At 43.9% G+C, this 26,556-nt stretch overlaps 1 long non-coding RNA gene across 2 annotated transcripts in view; it reads left to right on the top strand.

Annotated features, from left to right (window-relative positions):
• The window catches only part of LOC308072673, a 302,394-nt gene extending 275,838 nt beyond the window's left edge, over window positions 1-26,556 (top strand). For both annotated transcript variants that reach the window (XR_013931733.1, XR_013931734.1), the window contains one exon: window positions 1-26,556. This exon is cut by the window's left edge and continues 29,366 nt beyond it. This is a non-coding gene — a long non-coding RNA (uncharacterized lncRNA).

Raw genomic sequence — 26,556 nt, 5'->3', positions numbered from 1 at the left:
GGCAGGCACATGGGCCAGGAACAGGGGGGTGGGCCTGGGGCTCCATTAGCTTCCCCCAAACATCGGGAACTGGGCCCACGGCTGCTCCAACTGTTCATCTTCACCCTTCCCTGTTTAGATCAGCATTGCTGATCACAGTATTATCTTATCTTAAAATAATCTGCATACAGATTTTTTATCTTAGTCTTTGATGAAATTAGGGGTGTTCTCCATTCTAGTTTGCCCTTCTTTTTTCTTTTTCTTTTAAGGAAAATTGATTCCAACAGTTATTTCTAGGGAATCCATTATCTGGTGTATCAGCTAATTGGCTTTTTCCTTATTGTTCCTCAGGCTCTCATTTGGTTTACAGTTGGACAGTCCCAGTCAGTAGGCCAGATTCAGCCCTGCTGTGAACCATAAGGCAACATCATAAATATCAATTCTGCTGTGTCTGTGCCACCAACACACTTCTGCTTGAGTTGTAGGGTCTCAGCATCTCACAGAATTGGGCTGGGAGCATATATGGGCTATTAGTACGGAATATTAGGTAAGATATTAAAAGTAATTGTTTTCCAATGTACCCTGAATTATGGTTTAGGAGACAAAATGGAAAACAAAGCACCCCAGTGTTCCCCTGCCCTCCTCATTAAACAGTGTCTTCAGTATTGCCTCCAAAACCAACCCGAGCCTGTATCGTCCCAGCATCAGTTCCTAGCAGACATAGGAACGTCTAACAGGCAGGAATTAGAGACAGTGATATGGTAGTCACTTTCACTCACTTATTAAAGAGTTCTGTACTAATTTATTCAGCAAGCTGGAAGGCCAGATAGCCCCAACCGAGCCAAAGTGAAACTGGGACCGTTGTGGCTGATGACAAGGCTGCATATATTCTCCTTTCTTTTCCAGCTTGGTCCCCCTGCTTTGGGGCTTCCCAGCCTACAGTTTCCATCTGGGATATAATTTGTCCTTTGCAAAGGCTCACACTGTCTTAACTGCTGCACAGGACTGGATTCGAGCCTGGGTGAACCCTAATCACTACTTGATGCTCCCAATCCAGGGCTTTTTCTGACTGGACTGAAAGCTGTGCTGAGCTGTGCACTGGTGATTTTCTCTGGCTCATGAAATTTCCCCCAAATGTTTCCTGCCTTGTCAATGATCCCTAATTTTCTGAAGGCAAAAGGCCAGAACATCCTTATCCCAGCAAGTTAGCCAACCTCCTGCAGGTCCTGATGCTCTGCTACAGTCTGTTATCTTCATTGTTTCCCTCTTCCCATCACTCTCAGGTTGTAAGTTATTGATGATTCTGCCAGGGGTTGCTAAACCAGAAAAATTTGATACCTCAAATGAAAGTGCGTATCACAACTTATTTACTAAACTGCAACTAGGTTATCCAGAGCATTTTTCTGTTACACGTGAGCAAGAATGACTGCCATCAGGCCCAACAACGAGTTGTGAAAAATAATCATAGCATGTTTCTTTATCTCATCTTAGATAGAGGCTATGGCCAAATTAAACCTGACCTTCATTGCTAACGAGGGCTTGGAGAGGTCTGTTCCAGCACTGTCCCCTGTGGTTCCATAATTTTGCAGTTCTGGTTAATAGCCACATTACAATGAGGTAGCCGTTACACCGAAATAGTAGTGCCCATTGGCATGGAGGTACCTGGCTGTATTCCTCCTACTGCCCTTACTGCCTTGTGCGACGCAGAGCTCCAGAGTCCAGGGCATGTTCGCAGGATCCTGCGGGGATCTGGGGAATGGCGTGCAGAGCATCTTCTGATAACCAGACTCCATGTGTGGCAAGTCAAATTTTGCCATTTCTGATGCAACCCAAAGTTACTTTTGAAAAGCTTCTCTGAACAACATCAACTGATCTGCTGTAGTGGGAAAAGGGGGATGAGTGGCTTTCGTGCCACCTCTCCACTGGCTTCCCCTGACTCTGCTGACCAGGCCAGCAGGAGCTGCCAGTAGTAACCTGGCCTCAGCCCTTGGTTTGAAACAGTGACTATGCTTTATGGACTTGTCCAAAGGTATATTAACACCTACTTTCTGTTTTCCGAGCTGTGTTCTCTATAATCAGCAACACACAATAAGCGCAATTTCAAAGCAAAAAGAGCACCATGTTAAGAATAACAGCGCTCGGTTTCAGAGCAAAGCAGCAGCTTGTGCATTTGCTTTAAAAACATACAAATATTTTTAAAAATCTTGACTCAGTTTAAGTGGTGACTTTCAGAACATATTCCACAAATCAGAACAGAGATCTTGGGCATTTGACAAATAATTCCAAGATTAATACAGATATATATCCCTGAGTGCAAGGACTTTAATCAATCCCTAATCTCCCAGAGAAGCAGTTTGACTGTACCTGACAGCACTGTGAAAGATGATCTGCTTCTATGTGACTAGTATAGGAATAGCAACAGCCATTTCCTTTTTTTTTTTTTTTTTAAATTCATTTTTTAGTATACATAGCCCACAGTTGCTCAAAGCCACATCCAGAGCCTTCCGTTGAATGCTGGAGGCTTTGGATCAAGACCTTGGACACTTCCCCACTAATAAATTAGAGCTAATGAAGTGGACAACAGCCTATGGGTCTTTGAAACTCCTCAAGTCCCAGCAGTGAAGTGTAAGACTGAAAACACACCTGAGAACAGTTGGGAGCAGGCAGAGAACAGGGAGCTGGGGACTGGTAGTCATCTAAGATCGCTGCTCTCGAGTACTTGGCTTTGCTCTCTCTGCAGAGGACAGCTGCCCTTTTCTTTCCTTCCTCCAGGTCATTCACAGCCCACTGAACTGCCGGCCAGTGGCTCTTGCTGTTATACATGCCGGCTAACCCGAGACACATGGGTTTCATACAGCCTGTTTGTGCATTGCCCAAAAGAGATTTACAGCTGAACAACCCCAAACCCTTACGGGATTAGAGCAGAGAACACACGTACACACGGAGTAACGCAGTGCCCGGGAGGTACGCCGGGGTCCGGGCACCCCTGCTGAGGGCGGGGGGCTCACTGCAGCCCGGGGCTTGCTCTGGCTCTAGCGCATCCCAGCACGTGCCCTGGTTGCTCCGGCAGCGTGGCTGTGCTCTGCAGCACAGCGGAGGGTGATGGATTGCTTGTGACTCTTTTTCACAGCATTGTTTTGCCGCTGGTCTAACCCAAGGCAAACTGCTTGTTTTATTAGCTAATTAAAATGAGAGACCATAACATATCATTCTGTACAAAGATAATAAAAAAAAAAAGTAAGAGTTAGGCAGCTTTGTGAACAGAGGTTTAAAACTCCAGCATATTCTGCCTGATGAGCTTCATTAATAACACATTAAGAGACCAAACATATCCTCTGATGAGATACACCGTGATGACTAAAATTTTAACAAAATATTAATAGCAGCTTTATGAATTGGCTCATTGATACATTCTTATATAATGGTATATGTTATTTATTAACTATCTTGTTAATAGATTGACAAAAGCTTCTCACAATAACCCTGTAGAGGATCTGAGAAGGTAGCCGCTAATAAACATTTCCACTTTGGTTTGGACTGTGAAACTTAAGATATGCCCACAGCAAAAGAAACTTAATAGATCCATATAATTATGATCATGTAACATCCAAAGCATATGTTTAACTTCACCTGCTATGCATACTTCCCTTGAAACCAATGGGATGGTTCAGTGTCTATAAATTAAGCCTACAGTGATAGAACAGCATTGTGAATGCTTACTCTTACTATTATGATCATGGCTACATGCTAGCTGAGAACATGGTGCCATTGTGCCTAGCCTTTTACACGATTGAGAGATTCCTGAAAATAATTTATCTTTTTAAATAGAGGAGATAATGTAACCAGTCTTACAAGTAGGAAAAAACCAAAGCAAAACTGGGGGGAAAGGGAAAGCATCCACTGCCATGCTGTAGGGCCAATTCCTTTGCACCAGGGCACGTGGTACTTGACTGCATCACCAGCGCCACTGCAACATATACAGGAGTAGTAAAAGCTGCCATACCCTGAGAAGGAGCCTGGTCTTTTATCTGAAAAATCCTTGTTAATGCCATTTCTGTGGGGTTACCCATGTAAACCTCAGTCTGAATTTCAAAACCATCTTTGGTGAAGTGGATTTCTGAATTTACAAGCTAGCATATGACAGTTAAAAGAGTATGAATAGATCCATTTTAGCATCCCCGTTTGTATGGAAGCCGGTATATTTTCTTTTAATTTAAATGTCCAGATTCTGGTCTGAGAGCAAGCAAGGGGAAGTTACTCTCTTAAGAAACTATGAAGTGACTGAGCACCAGCAGAAGTGTCAGGATCTCCAGTGAAATTACAGCCTTCCCACGGCGCCAGGCGGATGCTGTGCAGCAAACCTGAGGTTCCACATGCAGATTTCCAGCAGATTTGGAATTTGCATAAACCACCAAAAATATAATAAGAAATTGAACCCAGTTTCAGCTATGGCCCCGATCTCACTGTATCTGAAAATACAGCTCTGTTGTGCCTTGACCTTTTCTTTTTGGAATTTGGATTTTCTAGCCCCTCTTCAATCTGTTTACAGAGCCAGGCCCTCTGGGAAGCATAAATAAATAAATCTTTTCCCCTGTGCATGCTCATGACATCAAATGATGTAATAAAATGAAATCTCTCTCCTTCTTTCTCCCTTTTCAATATTTATTCTGGAGATTTATTGTTTTCCCTCCTTTTCAGGCTTCAAGGTTTCCCTCTGATAGATCACCTCAGTGTGGAGCATTTCTTATACTCTCCGTGCAGTACCTCTCCAGCTATTATTTTAAAATGTAGTTGGAGCTGCTTTAAGCTGAAGACCATGAATGCAGTTTTTCACTTTTCTTTCTAGCTATGCTGGACCTGCTCCATGAGAATTTCAAGTCCATTTTTAATTGAAATATTGTTAACATTTAATAGTGATTTCAGTAAACACCTGAAGACAAAAAAACTGTGTGGTCCATGTGGGTCCTACTCCCACAGGATTCGGCTTTTATCATCAAGATTTATGCTGTCCTGAACTGAATTCTCAGCTGACGTGAATGGGAATTCTCTTTGGGATGGAGACAGGCTGATTTAGACCCTGTGAGTATCTAATATTGTGATGAAAAGACATAAAGTCAAGTGCACAAGCATTCAAGAGGAAGAGCTTTAATTTTACTTTCTGTGCTGTGAAGAGTTCCACAAGGTCAGTTAAAGCTCTTACACAGTTCAGGACATGCCTGTTTCAGTACAGGGTAATACTGAAGCCAAAAATAAATGAACACACTAAAAATCCAAAGTCTTCTAGCAGAAAATGGCTCAGATTATCTCACAGGTCTTTTCTGTTTATCAGCTGTCCTAGAGTTTTCTGCAATTAAAATCCAGTATTTTCCCCATCGGGGTATTTCCCAGCAGTTTCCAGTAAACGTGACACTGGCTGGCAGAGGCTGTGAGTAGCACAGGCTGACTGGATTACTGCGCGGGAGGAATGGGATAGAGGTACCTGCCGGAGAAACCTGCTTCGGGGAATATGGTACCCAACAGGACATATCACTGAAGGGTCATTTAATGATTCCATTTGTTCACCTTTGAGATATCATGTCTCCAGTCAAGAAAGGAAGCACCAGTGCTGCAGGCTGGCTTCTCCCTGCCAGCTCCCCACTACCCTTACTCTGTAAAACACAAGGCTGGCTCTTCCTGGATGGGACAATGATTTTTAGAAGCTGAGGCAAGCCACAGACAATCAGATTTCTCCTTTGCACTATAAATACGGCAGCAGTTTGGGTTATTCAGGCAGCACCCCCACCTCGGAGGGAGGATGGCAGGGCAGCTGGTGCTGGAGCAGCTGTGGGGCTGGCAGGACGGCTTGGGCAAAGCCGGGAGTCCTGTGCGGCCAGTCCCCAGCATCCAGGTGCTCTGCAGGAATGCTGAAATGGGGTGGTAGCTGGTGTAACACTGAATCCTGTGTATACGTGCTCACTTTCAAGTGTACTTCACTGTTACTTAATCTCAAGGGAGAATAATCATAAGGAATATAAAGTATCTTAGAGCTAGATTAGATCCGCACAGCGGTTTGATATATTGAATCCAAAGCACAAGAGCAAAGAAGCTACCTAAAGCAGGATTTCTGTAACGTTTAGGCACCAGCATTGCAACCCAGAAATACCTCTGAGCCTCCGGTGCCTGAGGGCATCTCATTTATCTTGCCCACACCATGTGCCTCCTGGCCTGCCTGGCAGTGCCTGAGTTTTGTTTGGTGAGTGCTGTTTGGTGAGTGCTGCGGGTGGCCTTGCCTGGGCAGTTGAGCCCTGCTCTTGCCCGGCTTTACTGCAACTGAGAGCCTTGGAGAGTCTGGCGACGCTTTCTGCTGCCAAGGGGCCGGGGCTGGGCTCCAAGCACACCAGGGGCACGTTGTGCAGAGATCGGGGGTTTTCTTTATTCCCTTTTCCTCTTGTGGGCTAGCTGAATTTCTCAGTGTGCCTGTTCTGATACTGAAAATAAGTGCCTGTTCTCGCCTGTTGCTGTTGCTTTTAAGCCTACTGATGACAGGGTTGCTTTTCCTAGTGCACTGATTGCTAAGGAGTGCAACTAGGAAAGAGTCCTGAAAGAGACACGACTTCCCATCTCTGCCTGGGAAGTTTCCCATAAAACAGTAACTTGGAATCCTGTTTCTAAATGTAGTCAAGGGAGTTTTAGGGTGCTTTGAGCCCTCTTACACTGACCAACTTTTCTAGTTTTCTTATAAAAAAAATACATATTTTTATCCTATGAGTTAATCATTTAGCTATATCAAAGCTTTAAGCTTTCAGCAACAGGCCCATTGTTGAGTTTGGATTTTCTGAATAATCCCCTGCAATAAAAGCTACCGTCTTTCCCTGAGAACTCCAAGGCAATGCAACAACAGTTGCCTAACCAAAAAATGATTCACTGCTATGTAATTAGCAGCTCACGCAAGAGATAATCTTGTTGAAATAAGTATATACCATGGGTGGTAATAAGAATTTAAAGCAGTGACATATACAAAGAGCTCATTCAAAAATGGAAGAATATAGCCTTTTATTTGTAGAACAACTTATAAAAGCAATAAGTGTGTTACAGCTGCGTTATCACCATGAATATATTGCAGATGAGCTGTACAAATAAGCAAGCATTTACAATAGCTTTGTTTACACCATTTTTTACACAAACTCTGTAATCACTCAGAGGGTACCCTGGGGGAGGGGGGCTGCTGAAGAATATTGAATATGAAATGTTGCAATTCTGCTTATTCAGGTAGAAACACAATTCTGAGAATCTGTTTAGCCAGCTAAGTTACAAACAAGTACTGGCACCTCTCTGTCCCCCCAGAGCTACCCACATACTGGGGTATGAGAAAGCAGCAGACCAAAAACCTGTTTGCTTAATAAGGTCTAATGACAAGTTGAAGACAGTCAGAGGCCTTTTGCAGATGAGTCGTTAGAAATTAAATAGGAGACATTTCTCAGGCACACAGAATTGTCAGCCTGCTCCAGCTGGTGTCATCTCCCCATTCAAAGCTGATGCTGGCTGAACTGTGTATGACCAAATGACAGAGACGTTCGTTGTAAGATGCCTGGCTGAAGGTTACATCTGTTCTTCTGAAATAAATATATTCTCCTATATTATCAGCTCTTCAATTATCCATGTACTGAAATCAGCAATTAAGAACCTTGGAAACCTGTCCTTTCTGATGGTGGCTTGCAAACTGAGCTGGTCATCACCATGTGGCCAAAGCTTCTATTTCTGGCTTGCCAAGAAAGCACGAATCTGCATACTGCCTGCTCATGTGGGTAGACCTCCCTCTAGCCCACATTTCAGCCACAATCACCGGTGCATGGCCATCTAGATAGCTCCTGACATTTCACAGTGATTCTGAGCTGTAACACCTGCCTGCAGAGGTTAGCTAACAAATATGATTTTAAGCTCTGAGCCCACTGTCACAGCAGTTGCTCATTCTGTAATATCACCTTCTCCTGAGAGTGCATAATTCTGCTAGTTTAATTCACACACACACTTAGATAACACCGTGACATGTGAGACAAAATACAGAGACAGGAATAATTTGTTTCAACTGTATTTCTAGGTCTAGTGGTTTTCACTGATGTCAAGCAATCTTGCATCATCAAGGATGTTTTTCCCCTGACTTTCTTGGTGCTGTCAGGAAAGCTCACTCAGCCACTTACAGTCGAGCTCACAGACCTAATAAAGGACCAGGTTCATGCCTGTAATGAACTGGCATTGCTCTGCCTGGAATCAATAGAGCTGTATCGATACATCCCAACTGCAGGCTGCCCCGCTAGCGCAGATCTCTGTTAGACTGAGAAGGAAGTTTTAAAACTAAGCAGAGGAGTTTAAAAACTGTACTCATCTTTCTGCTCTGTACCCTAATCTTTCAAAAGAAACATTGCCCACCAGAGACAGAATTAGAAAAATTCATTAGGAAAATGTGGTGAAAGGAGGGAAGTATGAGTTTGATAATTAAGATCAATTTCTGTGTCAAGGCACTCTCATTTTAACTGAAAACCTGCAAAATATCCAGATCCTGCTGCAATGTTCTTTGCCAAGGCATTCATGTTTATGCTGGACTTGGGTTATTTTGTTGTTTTACCACAAATTTCATCCCAGTTTTCTCTGAGCATTTGTATTTCAGTATGTTCAATATATTTTATATAGTTTTACTGAATATGCGGGCAATCAGTGACACACTGGACATCAGCTGTTTTGTTAAAGAGCATTCGAATTAATAAAAGTTAACAGTTATCTGTAATATCAGATAACTTCAATCTCTGACCTTGATTTGTGTACTTTTGCCATTGGTGCTGAATACATCGTTTCTGTGGTGGGACACATAATAATCCCATCACTGTTATGTGCCAGGAAAATTCCTGGATTGCACTGAGCTGAAGTGTAGTTGCTAAATACGCATCTTTTAATCATATAGCAAAATGGAGAAAGATGAGGGAGAGTTCAGGGGAAGAGCATGTTAACTGGAGCCGTAGCGTTGGCCCCAAAGTTGCTGAAGGTTAATAGAGGTTTTTCAAATGGTTCCAGACAGCTTTGTGGAGAAATGCAGAAATCTTGTGTCCAGACACTGCTTTGTAGGATTGCACCGATATGTGCTGCTGAGGCAACATCAGCATGGACAAGATCACAGTGACGTAAAGCAGAAGTGTGCCCCCACCTTTCCTTCAAACCATTTTGTCATCTGTGCCAAGATTGAGTTCGGTGTGAGTCTTCTCTTCATAACCTGGAGATTATTCCTCACCTCACTGAAAGTGATATAATTTACCATAATGGAGGACATGTGCCTGCAGTTGTAGTTTCTAACCGTGTAGGTTATTTCACAGGGCATCAGATGAACGGGATAAAAAATGAGAGATGCAGTTCTAAAATAAAGCATGAGTTTTAGAAATGCAGTGAGTGTGACTTAACTCTCCTCGCACTGGAAGTACAATGGGAAAAGATTCAGGCCATGTCTGAGAGCTCCTGAAAAATCTCATTATGTATGTCCCCTCTATTATTTACATCTTTTACATATATCATGTAGTGCCAGTCTAATAGCAGTAGATAAGAATTACTTCTTTTTTTTTTACACAGATCCTTTAATTTAGAGACACCCAGCAGTATTCTAGTGTTCAAGTTCTTTCCTCCACTATTTGTAAATCAAAGTCTTAAGCTGTAGTGCTTTATTGAATACAGTGACAAATAGGGATGAACTGCATTCTCCCCTATAGTCATAAAATTGATTTAATATTTCAATTAATCTTTGCTACACCTTCTCCAAAAATTTATGTGAATACATTCTGAGTAAGTCATCTTCAAGAGTTAAATAAATACTAACATAAATATCACTTAATTTATTTGTTCTCTGTGAAATTTCTTTATATCACTCTTGCAGTCAAATGCAAGTATTGCTTCCACCAGCCAGGAGTAGCAGATGAGGTTGCCTTAACAAAGGGATTTTCACATTTTCATTAAATGCTTCTGCATTCCTTGTCTGGTTTCCATATCAAATGAAATGGTTCTTCACAGCTTTGCAGAGGATGGAAGTTGTATCATAATCTATCCCTTAATATCAAATTAAAATAAAAATTTTTTAAAAAATAAGTGAGATTTTTCTTTCCAGAAAAGAAAAGCTGTCAGTGTTAGGGCTTTCCATATTTTCATTCTGGTACAAGATTGCAGAGGGGCTGACAAGACTTCATGGAACATTTTTGTGTATGTGCAATTTTTGATAAGAAGTGCTATGGTTCCTATTTTTTTTGTGATGATCCTTTATGGTCATAATTTGATGAAGCAGACACACAACTCTTACTAGGCCGCTCTTAGGTAGTCCAGAAGTGGTGAGATGAACGGGTATGTGGATGGATGCATTGTTAATACAAGATTTCGGAAGTCTAATGCTTTTTGCATAAGTACTTTTCCTCTAAACCAGAACCTTAAATTCGCTAAATGTAGCATGCAATTAACTGCACATTAGCAAGCTATTTGTGGAAGCAGGTGGTACGAAGCACCCCCACCCCAAGCTCACCGAAGGCCTCACCCTGCAGTCATCGCAGTCCTCGGCAAGGAACTGACTGACTTTAGTAGATTTTAGATCATTCCCCAGTAATCTCCTACTCTACAGTAAAGAGTTGGATTAAAAATTAGGTTTGGGGTGTTTTGTGAAATATAGCATTCTATGCTGAAAAGTACTTTCTAAGGAAAACAAATAAAGGAAATAGTATAAGGGAGAAAGGGCATCTTTCTCTCTTCCTGGGTCTGCCCTTCTGGCTATTCTTTCAGTGCAGGTTCGTGACCTGGTGCTGACTTTGAGCTCTAAAGCTGGTGGAGATCCTAAGGCCCTGTTGGGTAGGGACAGCCACAAACAGCAAGCCCCTGGCTCCGGTCCTCCCCACCACAGTCCAGGCACAGGGCGAATGCATTTCTTCACATTTTCCAGAGGGAGTCAATTAGAAAGCTGTGGGGTTTTTTCTAAAAAACCCCAACTGATCCTATTTGTAAGAGTCCTAGGGAGATACTCCGGTGGTACAGAGTTATATTAACAAAAAAGAGGGTGAGCTCTCGCATTGCAGGCCATGCACTGAGAAGTGGTCTGATTTCTTTTCCTCTTCTGTTTCCTCACGGTATCCCCATTTTACTAACTTTACAGTTTAAGACGTTAAGGGCCTTAAACTACCTTGCAGTTCAGCATTCTGAGCCCAGCTGTAACTGAAAAAGCTTGCTGCTCACTCGGGCTCGTGGCGAAGGAGAAGGTTCTCTTTGAAGTGGACCTGGAGGGGAACCAGTAAACTGGGAGAACCTGCTGAGAGAAGCAGCAGAGATTATATCTGTCCTCTCGGTAAGAGCAAGCACACTTAGTGCTTATTATTCCACTTTACAATGTAGAGACATGTTAAGCTCTAAAATATTTGTGGAAACAGCAGGAACAGCTGAAGTAGTTCTCTCATCTATCACTGATGAAAAATGTACAAAAATGTGCAGCACTGTTATCTGTGCATGTGATGTTTATAGAGTCATTAGGCAGTTATACGGCCCCTAGCAAGGAGTCTAACTTGAGACCACCACCTGTAAACTTCAGTTAATGCACAGGTGTAGCTGCCCATTTATTAAGTGGTGCTTTTACACTTGGGCTTGCTGGTCTCTGTGCTCCTGCTGTTGGTTGCCAGATGGAATTTAAGTCTTGCTTCATTAAGCCCTAAATGGCTTGGGCCATGCTTGGCTTTCTTGCCTTGCAGTACCATCATGCACCCAGAAGAGACACCTGAGGTACCAGTGCTATGCTCCAGAAGTTACTGAGACGTTTGCGGTCCATCTGCTACAAGGAGTAGTAGGTTCTCTTTCCCTCTCAGGCCAGAACTTCAGTGTCTTGACCCTTCTGGCAGAGGAAAACACGCTTCCCTTCTTGCACGCGTCTAAAAAAAGGATGGGGGGAACTAGGTCAAGGCTGCATGGAAATAAACTTTACCTTAGGGTGACAGCTGGCCAGAGCTGATGGGGAGACTAGCCTGGTGAAGAGCTGTGAGGTGGGCAGGGAGAACCTATAGCACTTCCAGTTGTGTGTGGCATATCTGACGTGGAAGAAAATGTGAAGGGAAATAAAAAATTTAGCTCCCAAGAAAAGTGAATGCTGATATTCTGATATTCAGTAAACACTCAACTATGTTGAAAACATTGGCCAGATATAATATTGGCATAATATTAGCCCCATGAAGCTGATGATAATACTATCCTACCGCTGCTACCACGTTCTGTGCACAATTATAGAGGTCCAGTACAATTAGCGTCAGCTAAACTAGGTTAAAAATAATCAATAGGTTACTGCCATGTTGTGTGTCAGTTTAGATCACACAGGGGCTTTTTATAAATCTCAGTGGGAAGAAAAATATTTGGTTCTTTTCCATTTTGGTTCACACAGCGAAGGCACAGATGTCTGGCATTTTTTCAGTCGCGTTTTTGCAAGTGGCACCACATTGGCACAGGGTGCAGTGCCAAGCTGGTGTCCTTGCACTCCTCTCTCCCAGCTCAGGGCTCCAGCAGCAGATTAAGTCCTCACTTGTTCCTCCTCTAACCTGCCAGCATGGGCTGGCAGTGGGCAAACATGGGACAAACCTATTTAAAAGCAGGTCATTGCTCTTTTAATGCTGCCTTCTATGAACCACTCTGCAGTATGTGCTGGGACTATACTGCTTCTTTAAGTAGGCAACCATTCCGAATGGGACCCCAGAGAGCTCCAGCAGCTCCAGGAGGCTGTAAGGCTGAGGATAAATTTGGTCTCCGTGCTCACCTGACCTGGGCAGTATATCTGACGCCTCAGTGGAGGCTCTGTCAGCCTCCCCTAGGTGTGCTTGCTGCCGCAGGCAGGACAGGATCCATCCTGGAGCTGAGCAGGTAATAAAAGGTCCGCAGCAAGCCCAGCCTGGAGTGAAATGGAAGTACCAGCTTGGCATGGGCCTGACGTGCGTGGGATGCTCTGCATGCAAGAGGTAGATCTGATCTCTGTTTCTCACTTGGGACTAACTTGTCTTTAGTGCTGAGGAAAGGGGAGGCATATACCTGCTCCAGCAAGCTGGGACCACTCGGCCTCTCTCTGTAGCCCCTACAACCTGCTTTCAGCTTCATTCGTGGGCCTGGTGCCTCCTCCCTGCTTGGCTCCCTGGGCAGAGGCACAACAAGGCTTTAAAGTTTGGAAGCACAGGAGGGAAATCCCAGAAGGAAGGAAGGAAGCCAAGGAGAGGAGAAGCCTAATACTGAATGTGCAGGGAGTGTTACCCAAGGCTGCAGCTCTTGTCCCAGTCTCAAGCTTTGCCCGGTTTACCAGGTGTTTTGTCTTCTCCCACTCACTCCACTCTCTATCCCCTTGCTGCCAATGCCAGCAGCCTTTCTTGTTCTGTATTAGCTTTATTTTCCTGCAGTTTTTTTTCCAATTATGTCACATTAGCAAACATCTCTTTGGGTATGTGCTGCCTGCCTTCTTCTGCCACATAAATATCTCTATGGAGGAGTGAAAACTTAGCTGCTGCCAGAGTAGGGCAGGGGACCTTGTGTCTAAGTACCTCTCCAGCTCTGCACTCCCTGTGGAAAAGCCTGCTGGTGACCACCGCAAGGGGCCTGTCCCCTGGGAACCAGCTGTGGCAACCAGCTCATCTCAGCAGATCCCGAGGATCTGTCACAAGGCACAATCATTGTAGATGATGAGAGGCAGCATCACGGTTGCTTTATGCTTGCGCCCTCCTTTCTAAAGCCCTGTGCTAGCAAACCACTCTGGTAGTGCAACCACACTGCAGGAGGGCAGAAGAGTACATTAACGGATTAGCTTTTTGGTCATTTACATGCTAAGGGTTAAATGTGGCACACGAAAAGCCTGTTTAAATGTCCTTTAAGCATCCCTTAAGCTTCTTGCTTTCCCCTCTTGATGCATAGCCAAGGCTTTGCCCTGCGATAAGAGCAGAAGCCCGTGTGTAGCTGCCAGCCCTGCATATGGCACAGGGCAGAGCAGGAGGGACACAGCGCGTGGCTACCTGCTGGCTGCACGCAGTGGCCACAGCCTGGCGTGGGCACGCTGCCCACGAAGGGCACGGCAGCCGGGCTGGGGCATGGCCACGCTGCTCTGGCTGGCCTTTGCAGTTCTTGCCGCTTCAGCAAGAGCAGTGAGGGTCCTGCATATCCCAAGTGGATCTCGGCAGGCCCGGGGATGTTGTATCATATTGCAGGCTGTCTCGCTGGGCAGTGCCAGGGGGCTCCTGGAGAAGGGACTTGGTGACCTCTGATGGTTCGCACACTGAAACAAAGCAAACCAGTACTGTATAGACACTGACGTGGGCAAGCAATGCTAGGGATCAGTGTGCTCCACTGTACAGTTAAAGCATATACAGCGGCCTGGTATTTTCTTCAGAAATTTCTCTGCATCTGGAAGGGCTCCTGGGCACTGGAAATCCTTTTCTGGCCACGATGGCCATTTGCTTGGGCTCGGTGCTAATCTAGCCTTCGGGAAGGAGGATCCACGGGGATGACGATAGCAGCTGTAGTTTATGCTAAGCTAGAGAGGTGCCTAAGCTCGGTATCAGTCTGCACACTACCGGGGGCACCTGCTGTGTTGTGGTCAATTTTTTCACTAGCTAGTACAAGAGCTGAACACCTGGCGTTCGCTTTCAGTCTGGAATGCTTCAGATGGAAGCCAGCTTTGGCCAGCACACTGGTGTTAATCAATCCATTGTTTGGGTCATGCGATACTTGTACAGCAGCGAAGCTGTAGAGCCACCTTTCCAAAAGAAAAACAGCTTTGAATTTCCTGTACTGAGGTGTACAGGCTTCCATATTGATTCTGACAGCCTTCCCAAGCATCTGGAGTAGTGGAAGCAAATAGTTTTACTGACACAGGAGAAAAATCAGTATCTCCATGCAGATCGGATCTTTTTTTCCTTTTGATTAAACGATATTGCATCCACAAAAGTCATTAGAGTTCCAAATACTTTGCAATTAATCATGAAGAGAGTAAATGAATCATTGATTTAACATTAAGAAAGGCTGGGGTTTTTTTTTGCAGTGTATTTTCCTGACAACTTATGTTACTAGTAACTATTCAATAAAGAATAAAATCATACATTTGGTCTGTTTTAGCATGTGCCCAGAACTTCATAAATATCAATACAGATACAGCCAAGCAAATCCTGCTGATTGTGAACTCTAGCTGACAATATATCTAGCAGTAAAGGTTTTCAACAAAAAGCAGTGATGGATATAGTGTTCTGATGTGTCCATTGATACAGTTTGGCCAGCCGCATATATATTTGCACAGTCTAGGAATAACTTTTTGGGTGAGAAAGAGTGTGCATGGAGGTGGCAGGGACATATTATCTGGCCTACACCAAAAGATGTACTGACTTTTTGTCAGTAGTGTGTGTGCATGTGTGTGAAAAACTGCTTGTGAGCATATACCCCAAAATCCACAGAGGTGTTGATGCTCTTGGCTGAGAATGTATTTGTGTCCGTATGTAAACAATTTTCATTGGAAAGGAAATCCAGAGAACTTTACAAATACTGTGTATGTACATAAAAGGTGAAGGTTATGAATTTAAGCACTCAAAAATTAGGAAATGCGCTCAGTGCTCTGTAACTGACCTATAGATTTGACTTTTGTGTATCAGACAGTCTGATGTCTGGACAAAGGTATCCCTGCCATTGGGACATTTGGCATTCGTTACGTTGAACCAAATGTAAATGAATCAAATTAGCAGGTGAGGGTGGAAGAGAGGTCTAAGCCTCCCACCACACGCTCTGCATCTGCCATGTCCAGCAGCTGTGTGACCACACGCAGCTGGATCAGCTTGCTGATCTGGAAGAAAATATCGTCTTTATTTTGGTGAGTTACTTTCCTGTGGGCTCAGTGAACTGGACCCACGCACTGCACAGTTGCATGACCTGAGGCAAGGAAGGTTGCCAAAGCATGTGGCAGGCACAGTAGAGAAGGGAGATCAGGATCACTTTTTTTAACGAGAGCCTGCAGCTAGACTGGACATAATGAAATCCAAAGTCGTAGCCTTGGAAGGGAATATTGTTCATGTGCCTAATGGAGCATGCAGTCATGTAGCAGCCTTTTCTTCATTAACATGGTCCCTCTGCCCCAGCCAGTTCCCCATCCTCGACTTACAGAAACGTCGTTGTACCAACATTTTTACTCACCTGTGAAATACAGTCTCTGGCCACTGGTTCAGGATGGGCAGGTTCCTGTGCAGGTGGATGCACAAATACGGAGGGCTGCGCACAGGGAACCAGGCTATTGAACTAGGGCTGGGTCGTCTCTTCCTTTTTCCTTGCAAACAAGATATTACATATCATCACTGGATAAGATAAAGAAGCAGATCAGAAAAAATACTAAAAATAATGGAAAAGATGTCCTCAATTTAGGACAGAAGAGTGAATATCTGGACTTCTGATGTGTATTTCTATCAGACAAAACTGTTATAAGGCTAGAGATTCATCCAGCTTGAGAAAAAAGAGCATTAGTCTATAATGTGCTCTAATAAGATCCTGTAATTTTATGCATATTAATATCCACCACTGAAGTTAATGATACTGCTTTTAAAGTTAGATACTTGATTTTTTGATACCTTGCTCAATCGGAGCCTGTTGTATCAACTTCTCTTAATAACTGTTGTTTAGAAGTGGTTATGGAAAGCTTTTATGGGGCTCCAAGGTTAATCTACCAGTATCTTTCTTTTCTCCTATCCCCAAAGTGCCATAATAACTTCAAGCTTCCTTTGTACCTTGTTTTATGTTTTTGTCAGCTCTGTTGGTCCTTGAGCTTAAAAATATTCTCCATCCCTATAATAAATGGTAGGGGGAGGGAAGGCAATTGGGGCCAGAGTATAATTACCCTCTTCTGTGGCTTTTGGTGCATTTCAAGTCCCAGTATCACCTACAGGTAAACTAAAACATGAGGGTTATAAACATATAAAAATGGTAAAATATGTATACATCCATAAATCTACTTAAGCAGAATTGGTGATGGATGAGTGCGTTTAAATTTTAGAATCATATTTCTGCTAACTTACTGGAAGAGGAATCCCATAATTCACTGGAGAGTCTTATTCATGTGAATTATTGTCTTCATCATTTAAAGAATATTTCACCTCCTGAAGATGATCTCCAGCAACTGTAACCTGTAGTTGGCTTTCAGCTATATTTCTTTATCTTCTTTAATGTCTATGATCTTGTGCAGTTCAGTCTGGAAAATTGGAGTCTCTGCTTTCTAGTTTCTGGAACTTGTTTATTCAGGAGCACTGTTAAAGTCAACACAGTACAGCAGTATGACCAGCTTCTGTTTTCTCCCTCCTTCCTTGTGATCAACACTCATTTACTTCACCAGCATTACCTTTGGCTCCTGAGCAGCAATGTAACTTATTTCTAAAGGAGGTGACCTGGCAGTGCCTCAAGCACATATAATGTGCTAAAAAGGAAGCCGTTCTAGCACACCTAAATGTCCAGTCATTAAACTAGTGACAAATGGTCTTACAGGTAAAGCATTGGGCCTGGTGACAGGGTGACAGCTGAATTCCTGGCCCTTCCACACCTTGGCCATGTTACTGGTTGTTCTGTGACCCTGTGTCACAAGGTGGAGGGTAATGTCTGCTACCCTTTGCCTGTTTGCATTAACAACTGCAGGGCACTTTAGGTTGTGTAATTACATCTGCTGTACCTGCCACAGGGGCCCTAACCTTAGCTGGGCTTCTAAGTGCTGAGTAAAGTTCATCCTGAAGAGACCAGTTTAGAGAGGATCCATAGTCGCTGTGATGTAGGTATTTAATAATTTGTTCCTTATTTAAAAATACAGCAGTGCTGGTAAATGCTGCAGTGTGCAGGGAGGAGCTGTAAGGAGCAGCGTGGTGGAGGCAAGGAGGGAGCATCGAGCCAGCCATGAGGCTGGGCTCTGACCACAGCCTTCAGTCCAGGGCACCAGGAAGGAGGGAGTCCCCAAGCCACCCTGGAGCACATGATTCCCAACATCAATCCTCCTGGGAGGAAGCCTTGTGCTGTCAAGTCATGTCTTCCCATCCATGCTTTGGGAAATGAGGATAATACTATTTGAGCTATCTTCCCTGAGTTGCTTAATATTTGAATACTGCTTTGATCCCATGGAGTGCTGAGGATTATTGCTCTGTATAATCCCTATAATTCTATTACTCTACAAGTGAAGTGATTCAAATAAAATTGGAAGCATCTTTTATGCAGACCCAGAGCCAAAGTACAACTGAAATCTTGTGTCTGGTGGAAGAAATTAAGCTCAACCACCGCAGAAAACTTTGGTTTTAACAAAGCATCCAAAGTCTACCAAAATGTGTTGGAGTCTCTTTATGCCAGTGGGCTTTGAATGGGAGCTGTAGAGACAGGTAAGCCAGAGAAAATGGATGGGGGATTCATTCATTCTGATACTGCTTCCAGTTCTCCTACATGGTGTTTGCTATGCCCCAGATAGCTTTGAAGCTCCTTGTTATCTTTTTTTGTGTTTGACAATCTCCATGGACATAGGAAAGGAATAAAGTAATTTCTACAAAATTACTGGTGCTATCCTCTGAGCTCGGCAGCAAATCTTAGATCTGAGTCAGCTCAAATTTCTCCTCAGTCATATGGCCCAGACCTGTCAATAGGCTATGAAGATTTGCCTAGCAAGTTTTCACTTCGGTTCTTCCCCTTCTCCTTTTTTTGCAAATGTTCCTCTCTGAAACTTCTCAGAAATGTTTGTGTCTGATGAGAAGTGGAGCCATTGGAGATGGGTTAGTGGGCAGGGCGAGGACATTTAAAATGGATGATAGATGAACACCATTACAAAGCTATTACCATCACACAACGTGTAGCTTAAATATCTTGAGGATATGCATGGTTTTGCTAGTAAAGAAATGATTATGTGAGTAGAAGACATTAGTATGGGAGTTATTATGCTAATGGCACTGTGCCAAGCTTGTGAAGGAGGAGCAGGGGAAGCTGAGGTCCCTGGAAACCTCAGCACCCTGGGACTCAGCCTTGCCATTTGTGGTAGATATAAACAATATTGTGTCTTCTTTCAGGCCCAATTTTTAATTGCTAATCAAATTCTGTGGCTGAGATTTCATTATTGCTTAAGGGAGTGCCACAGGGTCATGTAAAAATCTGATCATCAAATTTATATCGCCGTGTGGTAAGGGTGTAGGCTTGGGATTTCCCGGGCGCTTAGGTTAGTGCACTGGCAGTCCCAGTGGTGACTGGTGGTGACTGGTGCAAAGGTCAGTGTGAGGCAGCAAACAAGGTATGTTCCTTCTTCACTCGAAAAAAGAAGAATCTGTGAGATTCTTTTTTGAAAGGATGAGCACCTTGTTGGGATGTAGCCTGAGAGGCCTCCAGGGCCAACAAGCACTGTACCTACAGGGCTGCCTCCAGTTTAGCTGGTTTCTTGCTCCACTACCCGACCACGCTGCCTGCCATCCCGCAGCCATCAGCGCCACTGAGTAATAACACAATGTTTTGCTTCTTAGTAAATATCTTTTAAACTGGTGAATTCAAAAAGCACTTTAGATGACATTTAAAATTTAGAACCAAATGACTGAGCCGTGAATAATGAATCTTGCCCAGTAGATGGATGACACGTTCCCATGCAATTCTCTCCCTCTCAGTCATTGTCACCTGAAGTGTTTTTCTCTTCCGCTTGGTTTCCCTCCTCTCTTCCCTCCCTCACCCCTGGTTTAAACAAGACCTATTCAGAAATGCTTTATTTGAAGAGCACATGCAGGAAGAAACTTTCAACCCAATTGGAGATCAAACTAATCACAGATCCATTTTTCTCCTTCTCGTCAATCCTTACCTGAGGTTTGGTTAGTTATGATGCCCATCTTTAAACTGGGGCTTTCTCCAAATATCAGCTCATCCTCACCCATGCATTTGCCAGCAGTGTCTCCCAGGAGAACAGTGAGGCAACGTAACCGCCTGGCCCCTGCCACCCCCTCGGCACACTGCCTCGGCCACGCGGTGGAAGGCAGCAAACAGGCAGCCCCCCGTTATCCCACAGCCCATAAGGCCAAACCAGAGGTGCTACCTCCAATGCCCAGCAGTACCCAATGTTCTGGAGCAGCACAAGGTGGCGGTGGCCTGTCACCAGCTCGGCTGTACAGGTGCTCTAGGAGAACTTGCTTTAGCAGGGGGTTGGACTAGATGGTCTCCAGAGGTCCCTTCCAACCCTGACCAGTCTGTGATGGCTACAGTACACCTATCTCAGCTTTCTTTTTTGGGGATGGTACTCCTTGGCCATGGCAGCTCATGCCACACTGTCCCCCAGCTCTGGGATGTGTCTCCTGCCACCCATCACTCTGCCAGACCCACAGCTTCTGACTGATGCTGCAACCAAGTGTTTCTTTCCTGGATGTCTGGCCCCTGCTCAGCCCCCTCAGCCCTTTACCTGGTTTAACCACGTCCCTTGCTGCAGGTGGGGCAGGTATCGGTCACAGCGTCCCCTCCAGCCACCCGCTGTGCCCAGGCCTTCACACCACTGCAGGCAACACTCAGTTGGATCCCCAAGTTGGGCTGTGAAACCCCTTGGTTCCTGCATCCTCTCCCCCACAGCTGAAGTCCCTTCATCACCAGCAGGACAGAGAGCAGAGCAAGGAGAAGGGGGGTCGTTTAGGGAGGGGTGCTCAGGATGCAGCGAGGAGGCAAGTAACAGCATCCACCACGCAGGCTCAGAATCTGAATACTCCCGTCTCAAACTGAGCTGGGTCACAGGTGCCTCAGCACTAGGGAAAAGGAACAGGTCTGTGCCCTTTGTGTTGTCAGGCCCCACAAATTAGGCAAAGGGGGATAAAGAACTGCTCAGGAGGTTCCATCAGATGGGAGCAGGCGATTAGGTGAGTTTTCTAATTGCCTTCAGCTGGGAGTCAGTTCTATAAGGGCTGTATTTCAACCATATAAGGTTGGCTGTCAGCTTTGTTTGGTTGCTGTGTGCTTTATCCCACTGTCTGGATAGGGTGGGGGAAAACCCTTGCAGCATATGAGCAGTCATGCTAAAGAAGGTAAAAATCTCTCTGTATTTATTATGGAGTTTGTTCTTTTTTTGCATTCTCCATTTTCATTGTTTCCATTCGATGTTTCTGTTCAAAGGAATTTTCAGTGTTGTATTGTGTGTCATCTCCTAGTGCTGTTATCTTGTTCCAGAAGGAAGCTGTCAAAAGTGCTTGCTTTGGTAATTACTCTCAGTTTTTTGAGATGGAAATTTTTTCTATTGAGGATGATCAGGTGAGGTGGGCTGCTGTGAACATGGGCTGACCAGTCAGACTGGAGCAAACCAACAGGGCTGGATGCAAGCCCTGGGGCCTTGCTCTTGTATTGCTTCTACACACCTGGCGGCTCCCTTGCCTTCCCCTGGCAGTTTTAGTGCTGCTGTGGTAGCGTTGGAGCACTAACACCAGGAAATTCCACTCAAGGACCAAAGTCCCTGCTAAGCAGGGTTGAGCTGGCTCACACGCAACTAAGCAGGAAAGTTTGTGTTTGTTCCTGTTGCACTATTGCTCTGCTAAAAGTAATTTTTCCAAGGTAAAAAAAAAAAAACACCCTTCATCTGTACCTACTAAAACCTGCTGTTTTGCTTGTGCTCCTTGATGTATATTTCTTTTTATATGATTCTATTGGAAACATTAGCCAAGAAATAACATGTTTAAGTCTTCATGTTGACTTCCTTGGTTTCTGTGTGGGTTCTTAAATTTTTTTTTTTATTTTTTTTTTAGGGTTTCCCATTGATTTAAGCACCCAGATTAGAGCCTCTCTCGTGTGGGAAATGCTTTTCTTCTGTGAAGACTTGTAGAACGTTTGCCAAGAGTGAACATGGAGGAGGTGCCCTTGGGTGGTAAGTACCCGCTTGGAGGTTAGTGCTCTGCAGTGGGTTGAACTTACAGCTCTGTCTGGCATCAAGTAGCAATCAATGGGTGTTGCTCTGTATTTGTGAGGAAGGTAAATGAATGTTGCAAACTGTTGTTTACAAACCCTGCATTCACATCAAGGAGTAAGGTAAAAAAGGGTGGTGTTTGTTCGGTTGTGAATTTTATTATTTTTTTCAGTATATGTTAACTGTCAAAGCTGCCTCTCCTTAACTCCTTTGTATGCAAAATAGTAATGCAGAGCCAGGTTACAAGATGGAAAATTGTCTTTTGAAACAGTTATTTGGAGCAGTAACAAAGTAGCACTGACTGCATCTGAACCTTGAACCATTCATACCCTGCAAAGCTTTGCAAATAATTAATCTCTGCAGGATTATGTGAAGAACAATAAAAATTACTTTTTTGATGGGGGAGAAAAAAGTTTGGTGAGCTAGACCCTGCTTTCAATGTCTGGGTATTCCGGTATGGTTGCACCTTCCAGCAGGACTTTGAGATACTCAGAGGAGAGAGACATTTTCCCTTGAGTATGGTACACCTGAACCAACAGGAAAGGGTGATGGGAACAGGGCCTGCGACTGATTGGAAAAGTCTGGATAAAGATGATGGAAGCAGCATTGCAAATCCCGGGGTTGTTCAGAGTAAAATAATATTATTATTTTTTATATATATATAAACTGGGAAAACTTAGCTGAGAATTTTTTAAGTCAGGAAATGGCTTAGTGGTAGGTATTGGGTTGCTAATGAGCTGTAAACTTGACTGAACCTAATGTATTGATTAAGGTGGTATCTTCTTAATCTTGTTCTTAACACTTATTTACCCTTCATTAAACTTAAGAAAGTACTGCTGAAGATGCGCGTTTAAGACTCAAGGTCGCTATAATGTTCTACTGGTCAACTCACCTTGCACTCCAGCTAAGCACAAATATATGACGCAGTGCAGTGGGATATATAAGGCAAGCTTGGTATCGTCAAGTGGGAAGAGCCTTGGGATTTGAACTATACACTGGGGTTACATTCAAACAGATCAGTATTCTGTGTGCACATCACAGAGCGTTGCATCGCGTTACTGCAATGAAGTTCATTGCCATGGCATGTGGGACAGGCAGCGCTTTTACCTCCCAGCCACTGCAGCCGCAATGCGAGTGTGGGCGGGGTGACTGTAGTTACTGGTGCCTCCAAGAGTGTCAGAGCATGATGAGGGAATTGCATTGCATTCAATAGCTATTTGCTAAGGCCTCAGAAGTATAAATAAATAACTGGTTTCCAAAAGCTAAATGGGCTGTTCTCCTGAACCAGCAGTGTTGACAGAACACACAGGCCCACATGCTAGTCCTTGGGTGGTGATTACAAGCTGCATGGTGAAATCGGGGATCTTTCTGTAGGCCTTTATTCCGCTTGTCCTGGCAATACTCAGAGTAACAGTCTCTAAGTGTTAACATAGTATTTTTACTTTCACTCCTATCAAAAAAAAAAAAAATCCAGAAAAAGCAAAGTAGGAAAGACAGACATTAACCAAGGATCATTTCCAGGGTACTGATTTAGCTCTTAGGACTTATAGTCCTTTTGGACAAATTGACTCCTATTACAGCTTTCTTGGGTGGTTTTTTTTTGTTGTGTGTCATCTGTCCCCCCTCATCCCTGATGCTTCTTCCCTGGCTCAAAAGCCTCTTCTAACTCCTTACCTCACAGCTCAAAGGAGGAAAAAGGGGCAGGGGGAATAATCGGTGTCTGTGTATGCTCAGAATGCATGATCGCTTGTAAAAGACATTGTACATCATTGGAATAGATGCTGAGAATGTGACCTTTGTGTTTGAGAGAGTGATTAGAGAGCGTGAGCCTTGGTTCAGCACAGCACTTAGGAGTTTACTTTAAATTAAGCAATTACCAACAATTGGTGTCTGTCGGGGCCTAACACAACTGTGTAAGGTGTTTGAAATATAAGTTTTTCTTCTAAAGAATTTTTTCTTTTCACTTGGAAAGTGTTCACAACAAAATGCTTTATTGTAACATCAAATGTTCTGGAAACATGATTAATCAAGAGCTTGCAGGAGTTGACTTAGCAGACAAGAAATTGCTTGTATTGATTTACTCCACGTATATGCAAAAACTTTTATTGTGACATGAGCTGCTGCTCCTCTCCCCCCAGTTCCTGGCAGCAAGTAGAAAGCAAATTTCTACCAGATGGTATGGGGGCAGTTCAGACTTGGTGTTAGGTATGTGATGGCACAGGTGTGGGGCTGTAAGAAGACTGGAGGGCTCACTGATAAAAGCCAGTGTACTGCAGACTGTGGCTAGGAACCAGGAACTGACTCTTCCTTAGCCTATTATTGACGCCGGAATTACTAAGAACTGATTCAGAGCATTTTCTGTTGCTGGTAGGTGTGTAACAGCAGTACAGCTTCTAATCCATATGATTAATGGACATTGAGATCTTTCCTGAAATCCTTTAAAAGTAAAACTGTGACCATATGAGAAAGTGCTCTGTTATTAATGTCCCTTCTCTGGGGGGTGTATGTGGGTTTCTCGTTATGCTGTGAATAGCACAGTGTGAACTGTTGAAAAGCTGCTGAGCCGCACAGGTCTGCAGATTGCCAAACCCAGGCTGACCAGCTCAAGCTCTCGCTTCTTTCAGGGGATGCAGCTGACATGGGTGATCTCGGCCTTGCTGTGAGAACTGCTGCAAGCAAAGGAGAATGGTTATGCAAAACCGCATAGCAAGCAATCCTGTGAATGATTTTCTCCTTCATTTATTTCATAGGAGAGCCTGTAGTGTCTGAGCTTGGACCAAATACACAGGAGTGTTTGGACATGTCTGGATTTTCACTATTTGTCTGCATGCAGTCCTGGGTGCTGATTTAAACTTCATGTGGTAAATGTAATGGAGGGTATAAATCTTCATCTTGCTTCTCATCCAAACCATAAAAATTAGATAATCTGATTCATCCTATAGCTCATGCTAAAATGAGTCATATATATGTATGTGCATATATGCTTATATAGGAGTCATTACTGAAATTTCTGCTGTTAATGGGTTCCTACAAAATCCCTTCCAAGGGAAGTAAGCCAAATAGCTTTGCTCTCTCATCATTCCTACAGAGGCAGCCACTGGGTCCCTGCAGGGATGTTAGCATCAACCAGTCTGTGTTTTGAGTGAGACACCAGGAAGTGTAGTTTTCTGGGCCAGTATTTCCAGAAAACATATGGCAGTGTCTGCAGCTTGTGAACGGCAACGGTGTAGTCAAACACTGAACCAGGACTTTCCCACTGCACAGACTTAGAAGAATCCAGTTTTCCCCATGCTACTGGATTCTAGTGCAGAGCTATCTTGCATTTTCTACTGTAGCTCTAATAGAAACTTTTGTGCAGCTAACCCATGCAGGAATTGAACTCTATCATTAGCACTCAGGTCTTCAGGCTAACAAAGCCCAAGTTCATTAGCTAGCCTCAGGAATAGGTAAGCATGCCTCTTGCACAAGGAAACCACTAAAGACGGTCTTCTACTGTAAGCTGTGTTTTGATTTGTGTTTTAATGCACATCATGTTAGATGAAGTTACTACAGGGCAAATGCGGTTTCTAATATTCTGTTGGGATGATGAACAGGCTAGCACTTCAGAGCAAATCTGGGGGGAAAGGGCACCTATCACTGCTGTACCTTCACTGTTCAAACTTGCATTGAAACTCATTTGGTTCTGCCATCCTGAACTTCTGACATTTCTGCCTCATTGCTGTTGTGCTGTCTGCATTGAGCTTGTTTATAATGGTATGTTGAAATAGAATAGTTGCAAGTGGACCTCTAGGCTTGTGGAATAAGTTTAAAAGTACATTAGTTGCCTTATTCTGTAATACAGCCGTGTTCTGACAGCTCTTCCTAACATGATAAATAACTGTCTTACGAGAATCTCTTGATTGTATTCTTTTGCTAAAGAGCACTTTCACAACAGGCATTAATGACTTGGTTTCTAGTATTCTGGCTTCTTTGAGATCCCTAGCAGCTTGGGCATCAGGTGACTGCAGGACAGCAGGAACTTTACTTTTAAGCACCCACCATGGTGTTATCTGGCCTAGCAATTTTTCTGTCATTCAGGACCCAGGAGCAGATTTCCCTTCAGTGCAGAATGACTTTGTTATGCAAGGTAATTATTTTCTTCCTTTAATTTCAAGTGATGATTGGGCTTTTTCCAATCTGTAGCTGTAGTATCAGCACAGTGTCAGCTGTGGGTGGGATTATAAACAAGAATTGCCAAAGCATATAAATATTAAGTATGGATATTCACACAGTCAGATGTTGCATGGGGGTTGTCTTCATTAAAGTTCTGTATTAGTAGTTTCCGTTATGCTGCTCTCCTGCAGTGCAAGCATTCTGGATCAGAAGAGACCTGCCATTTCACATGTGCTCCAGCTGTTCCCTTCACCCACCACAGTCAAGCCTGGCGTTTTCTTGTTTTTAATGCATTATGTGTGTGGAAAGCAAAAAACAAACAAAAAAAACCCCACAACCAATATCAGAGGGAGATTGTTAGATTGAAGAAGCTGGGTGAGATCACAGAAGGGCCCAAGAAAATTTTTCACAGCTATGTGAAATGGGGTGCTGCAGGGCTGACTCATTTCCTTGACCGCTCATTGTGATGGACCAACAACAGGGCAGTTGTCTTTCCCCCGACACTTTTGTTTCTGAGATCACCGATT

Source organism: Falco punctatus (genome assembly GCF_963210335.1).
Source record: "Falco punctatus genome assembly, chromosome: 13".
In the NCBI taxonomy this organism is placed as follows: domain Eukaryota; kingdom Metazoa; phylum Chordata; class Aves; order Falconiformes; family Falconidae; genus Falco; species Falco punctatus.
The sequence above is the reverse complement of the archived record's forward strand: the minus strand, read 5'-3'. Positions and strand labels throughout refer to the sequence as shown.